The sequence below is a fragment of the Phacochoerus africanus genome, chromosome 11 (genome assembly GCF_016906955.1).
Source record: "Phacochoerus africanus isolate WHEZ1 chromosome 11, ROS_Pafr_v1, whole genome shotgun sequence".
Classification (NCBI taxonomy): Eukaryota; Metazoa; Chordata; class Mammalia; order Artiodactyla; family Suidae; genus Phacochoerus; species Phacochoerus africanus.
In genome coordinates, this window is record NC_062554.1 from 136,441,619 (window position 1) to 136,448,066 (window position 6,448).

General features: G+C 51.4%; 1 long non-coding RNA gene across 2 annotated transcripts; it reads right to left on the minus strand.

Moving 5' to 3' along the window:
* Positions 1–741: 741 nt before the first annotated feature.
* LOC125111907 (uncharacterized) lies at positions 742–5,506 on the minus strand. Of its 2 annotated transcripts, XR_007130967.1 has the most exons (4): positions 5,110–5,506; positions 4,930–5,021; positions 1,843–1,923; positions 742–1,057 (listed from the first exon to the last, which is right to left on the minus strand). It is a non-coding gene; the product is annotated as an uncharacterized LOC125111907 (long non-coding RNA). The 2 variants fall into 2 exon arrangements; XR_007130966.1 differs by lacking the exon at positions 742–1,057 and having other exon boundaries at positions 1,565–1,923.
* Between the last annotated feature and the right edge of the window lie 942 nt (positions 5,507–6,448).

The following is a 6,448-nucleotide window of genomic DNA, read 5'->3' on the forward strand; positions in this document are numbered from 1 at the left end:
CTGAAAAGGAATCTCACGATGTCAAGAGTGGCTGGACTTGGCCCAGGGCTGTCCAATAGAACTTTTTATGATGCTGGACATTTTCCAGACCTGCATTGTCCCATGCGGTACCCACCAATCATGTGGGGCCATTGGATGCTTGAAATGCGGCTGGTGCAACTGAGGAAAGGAATTTTAAACTCCATCTAATACTAATCAATGCAAATTAAAATTTAAAGAGGCACATGTGACTACTGGCTCTCAATCGGGGCACTGCAGGTATAGAGTGTTGACAATACGCATAGGTGAGACGTGGCATTTGGCAGTGTCAGTAGCTCCTACGTCATGTCAGAAAAAAACTGACTCCAGCCGGGGAACCTTCTACATCTCAGTGCATTTTAAGCACTGCAACAACACTTTGTATCACGTCTCTTTGCAGCAGTTATCCACCACCCAGTGTGAGTCACACAGTGCAGGGGAAGGGCATAGCACCTGCCCCCTGGCTTCTTACCTGCTCAGCAAGCATGGCAGGTGCCCTGGGAATCTTAGGCACCAGCTGTCTTTAGTGAAATTTCCAGCAAAGGGATTTAAGCAGGGCTGCCATCCAACCCCCATGGACCCCCAGCTTTCTGTCGATCAGGCTCAGGAGGTTGCCAGCTCACCCAGTGCACTTGGGCATGTGGTACGTGAGATGCCAATGCTGGAGACAGATGGGTCTGCCAAGGCAATTAGGCTCTGTTAAAAAGGAAAAGCTTCTTAATGCTCAGCGATTTTGAAATTTATTTGAAATAGGAGAACTTTCCAGCTGGAGGCAAAAATTGTAGGTTTGTCCACTTCATCTGAGGACTTCACTTTGTAGATAAGAGAATAGAGACACTGACCTCCTCCAGCCACTCAGTTACGGGCGGCGAAGAAACTGGAATTTAGGTTTTCCGGGTCCCGGTTTCTTTTGACTCCAAAATGTGGCTTCACTTGAGTTTGGTCTGGAAACCCCTCGCATTTTCACAACATTCACAAGTTAGAGATGGGCTACTTTGTGAACATTTTCTCCTCAATCTTCATTCTCTTCAAATGTCTCCTGTGCAGATAAAGTTAAGTTAAAGAACACACTTTACCGAATTCAGATAAGCCCCTTAAACATGCGGCACCTTAAGCTTTTATCCGAGATGCCACTGTGAGGTGACAATGAGGTGCTGAAAACTAATTAGCTCATCAGACAAAGCTGTCTGGTCTGCCATCTGCTGAGTCTGGAGAGTGATAGTCCCTGATCGAACTGAGAAATGGGACTAAAAATCCCCCTATTCTCCCGTTCCTTGCCCTGCGCTGCCCGTGATGCAGAGGGATCTTGTCAGGCCGTGGTCGCAGGTGCATAGTCCGCAGCCGCGGAGCGTTGCAGGTGCATAGTCCGCAGCCGCGGGGCGTTGCAGGTGCATAGTCCGCAGCCGCGGGGCGTTGCAGGTGCATAGTCCGCAGCCGCGGGGCGTTGCAGGTGCATAGTCCGCAGCCGCGGGGCGTTGCAGGTGCATAGTCCGCAGCCGCGGAGCGTTGCAGGTGCGGGTGATGCTCTCATCGGTTAGGTCCCCTCCACTGCACGTGTCCCGTCTCACCACATAGTTTTTGGAGAGAACATGGTTCGGGACTCCACGTGTCGTTTCCTCAATCCAACTGCCAGTGTCCACTTACAAAAGTACGCACAATTTAAAAGCGGAAAGTTAAGTTTTATTTGGGGCAAAATGAGAAGTAGAGCCCTGGAAGCAGCATTCAGAGAGCTCTGAGATACACTTCAAGGGGTTGGGGGGGGTGGTTAGTGTGGATGTGATTTTGGTGAAGGCGGAGGAACGTGCCAACGCGCACGCATTTTACCGAAGGTCACTGCTGGTCTCGTGAAGCTCGCTGCTACTCCCGAGGAGCAGATGTCACCAAGATGCATGGCGGTGCTCTTCTCTATATGAGGAGATGCAAGAATTGGGCTCGTTAAGATCTTCTGCTGAAAATACCTAATTATCGGAAGACCTGTTCCACCCGTTTTCCCAGAGCACCGAGGGCTTCCCTCCTGGTCTCCACCCTGAGCTCCTTCCGGGGGTGGTGGGGGTCGGCAGCTGCAGTGGCTCGTGATTCAATCCATGTAGAGGCAGAAGGCAAGTGCGGAATTCCAGTTCACAGCAGGACCCCAAAGCATCCATTGGCAGAGTGCCCCCCCCGCTTGAACTTTGGAATGAATTGTTGTGACCTGTATTTTCCTGGATGCAAAGGGCTTGTGCCTCTGGAAGGAGGCACCTTTTCCTTGTTCCCTCAAGCAGCTTGTTCTTGTTTTATTTAGAACAAAGGACTAGACTCGATACCCACATTCACGTCCCCAGAATCCCTAATGTGTTGGTAACTGTTGGCTTAAGCCCAGTACTCACCCTGTAGGCACTGCTGGCCCCCCCTTTTTGGGAGGGGTTCCACTGTTTTGATCTATGTGCCCTTGGCTTCCACTTTTAGGGGTTTCTGGAGGAAACGTCTAAGCGTCTGGACGTCTGCTTCAGATGTCAGGGTGCTAAGTGTTGGTAAAGGCCTGTTTCATCAAATTACTCAGGCTGTCATTTTCCTATTATGATTCAAAACTGAAAAGTCAGCTTCCTTTTGAAAGTTAGTCAACCTCCCTGCTCACATGTGAGGCAAATGGTAAGGGACACAAGTTCAACTTTAGCATCCAAATCCCAAGTTCCCAGTGGGAGGCGCACCAGAAGCCAGTCCTACTTGAGTCAATGCTAAATAAATCCTGAAATATTGGGTGCTGGGGTAGAGTTGCACTTTAGAGGGGAATTTTTCTCTTCTAAGTGAGGGGCAGCACAGACTCTATAGTCTGAAAAACCCAAATGACTTTTTTTTTTTTTTGGTCTTTTTAGGGCCAAACCTGATGCATATGGAGGTTCCCAGGCTAAGGGTTGAATTGGAGCTGTACCCGATGGCCTACACCACAGCCATGGCAACGCCAGATCCTTAACCTGATCCTTAACCCACTGAGCGGAAACAGGGCTAGAACCCACGTCCTCATGGATACCGGTGGGGTCTTTACCACTGAGCCACAGTGGGAACTCCCACCGTGACTTGAATTTGCACTGCACGTTTGTGTCAGCTCTTTCGCTTGAAGCAGATTTCTGTTGGCCCTCAGGCATATCAGCCACAATGTGCTGACGTGTCCAAACTCCCCGGGGATGGACCGTAAACCAGCACAGACCCACCTGGCAGGAGCCACGGAGACGGATGACCAACAGACATGGACGACTCCCCAGAGCTGAGACGGGAAGTGGGTTAATCTGGCCCTGAATATTTGAAGATTCTTGATGAGGCCCGAATCACTGCCTTTCCAGTCAGGTCTCCACCCCCACCTGTCGCTGGTTCATTGCGTCAAGGGAGCACCTTGAGTGGCCAGCGGCCCCATCCTTATGCCAGTTTAAACTGGCCGACCCACCCGCCTCTCAGCCCACAGAGAGGAAAGACAGTGAGCAGGGCCCCCCCCCAATCCCCTTCTGTGAACCGGGTACCCTCCTCCCCGCCCCTGCCCCACGCACTTTATCCTGGTCTTTGTTCAAGTGTGTGTCCTGGCCCTTGACCTTGAGGCTCTTCTTCTTCTGGGCCCCACACGCCCTCGGCGTACCTTACACTTTTGATACCTGCTAAACCCCGGCTACTTTGAAAATACGAACTCTTGAGATGTAGTGGCTCTATGTTGTAACATATTCGTTTCAGGCGTACAGCAAAGCGACCTCGTTATACATGCATGTACACACCCACATCCGTTCTCCTTCAGATCCTCTTCCATTGGAAAATATGACAAGATTTGAGTGGAGGCCCCTGTGCTGTACAGCAGGTCCTTGCTGGGTGTCTTTTTTGTACACAGGCGTGTGTTTATGTCAACCCCATCTCGTAACTCATCCCTCCCCTTCCTTCCTCTTTGGTCAACCCAAGTTTGCTGTTCATGTCTTTCTATGTCTGTGAGACTGTTCATTTTGTAAATAAGTTCGTGTGTATCACACTTTTAGACTCTGGCTACTTCAAGTGCAGTTTGGCACCACCTCTGAGTCTGAGAAAGTACTGAGAAAGTAGACCCTGGGGCCAATAACCAACCTTGAAGGGGATGCCAGAGGCGCTGTACGCATCTCAACCGGAACGCCCGTCTGGAGCCCTGGGCTCTTTCTCTCTCCTTGGCTCCGGCCCTGGTTCTCCCCGACTCCCTCTCCCCCGACCAAGACAGGGATGCACGGATGTATTGGTTTTAATTAGTATTATGCATGTGTATCACTCCCTCTAATAGTTGATAAATTCCCTTAAGGGCAAAGTGCATTTCTGATTCATCTCTTTCTGGTTCATTGGCTGGACCATCTTCCGTTAGCAGATTTAATTTATTAAATTAACGAGAGCATGTCACGGTGTGGAACGGCTGGGACTTGGGAATTTGCATTGGGAAAGTCACCGGAGTGGGGAGCATAGATCTGTGGCCACCAAGCGGTGACGTTTGGGGCAGGAAGAGGCACTGATTAGAAACAGAGTGGCCCTGACTCTGACGGAGCTGTTTGTCAAACCCTCAAAAGGCTGCTTTTTACCTGTCCTCTGACCCGTCCTCGCGGAATCTCATTCCCCCTGCATTTGTAACCTGGGAGGTTTGTGCCAAAGGTCTGATATTACTGGGAGACATCATTTAGATAATGTATGTAAAGCACATAGCAAATTGCTTGACACATGATAAGTGCTAAGTAAATATTTTCCCTGCGCCCTGCTAATGCAGCGGAGCTGAGAATTGCAGACCCCAGGTGCTTCATTATGGGGGAACACAGGCCAATGACACGCACATTTAATCATCGCCTCCATCCCTTCTAAAAAGAGAGGCAGGTCATTTAAAATATCAAGCGTCTTGGTCCAAAAGGAAAAAGAAAATTCAGCCATCATTGTAAACACAAAACTCACCAAGAGCGGAAGCCTGTCTGTCCCGTTTCTGGAGTTCAAGGCCAGTGGGGAAAGGCCGCACTTAGAGGAAGGAGGAAAATGCTGCTTACGTCCTGCAGAGCAAAGGGGAGACCCTGAACGAGGTTCCTCACGAGACGAAGAGGACAGCAGGGTCACGGAGTCACAGGCGAGGACGCTTACCTCATGAGCAGAACCAGGCCTCGGCAATGGTCTGAATGTGTGTTGACGGCGTGACAGCGAAACGCGGTTCCCTGAAGGTCATCAGCCGGAATCCTCTCCCCCCTTTAAAAACATCTGCTTCTCAAGATGAGTGACCTGCCTCCCCATGGGTGCGTGGTCCCTGACGGACCCATGATTTTCTTTTGCGTAGGTCTCTGTGGATGGTGAGGGCGGGCTCTCCTGGCTGACGCCTCTGTCACTGTTGCTCACAGGTGCCCGGGACACAGTCGGCAGCTGTAAACAAGCCAAGGGTGCCTCTCTGCTCTGGCTGCCCTCCAGACGCCTCTGGGGAGCTGTTGCCTGGCACGGATGCCTGCAGGCTTCCCCCGGAGGTTCTGATGTAATCGGCTTGGGGAGAAGAGCTGTCACGGGGACTTTTATAAGCTGCTCAAGTGATTCAAATGTACAGCTGGAGCTGAGAACAGATCAGACACATTCTATAAATAGACTAGAGCGTCCTGTCCCAGCGGGCTCTTCTCTCGGACTCTGGGTCGCAGCCCCTGCTCAGTGACTCGAATCCTCGGAACCATTTCTCCTGCACCTGCCAAGGTGCACTAGCTGACTTGGTTAATGGGAACTCCTCTGCAAGGCTCCAGGCCTTCTCTTCTTCGGGAGAGCTTATCATTCCACTGGGTCCATTAGTTACCTATCGGGGCTTCCTCCCCAGCTGGTTCCAGAGAGGAACTAAAGATGGAATTAGGAAACAGTGCTCTGAAGGCCAAATGCAAGCCAGAATGGGGGACCTCAGCCGGGAGCGGGAGGCCTGGTTTGCTGAGTGGGCGCCAAGCTCCCTGGAAGCCGTGCCACTGCCTCCACGGCTCTGCTGGGAAGTGGAGACCTGAGCCAGCGGCTGCCCCGTCTAACCGCACAGGAGTGGGGGAGACGGAGGCCAGAGGCCTGGCTGTGCTCCCTCCATCCCAGTGCCCTTCTCCCGGCCAGAGGTGAGCAGGACCCTAACACCGGTGCCCGCTTCTTTGCCTAGAAGCTCATCGCCTCCCCACGCCGGCCCCTAACAAGGCACTGTGCTCCCCTGACTGTGTACCGTAGACATGGAAATGTGCCAGAGAGTCTCCTCTTCTTAATATTACCTTTGTGAGGTTAATTCATGGCATCGTGTGTTGTTTATTTATCTCCATTTCTCTCTGTAATTTCATCATATGACTAACATAATTTATCCTTTTTTTTTTTTCTGCAGGTGTGGCATTTTTTAAGGCCACCCCTGCAGTGGCATATGGAAGTTCCCAGGCTAGGGGTCAAATCAGAGCTGCCGTTGGTAGCCTACACCACAGCCACAGCCATG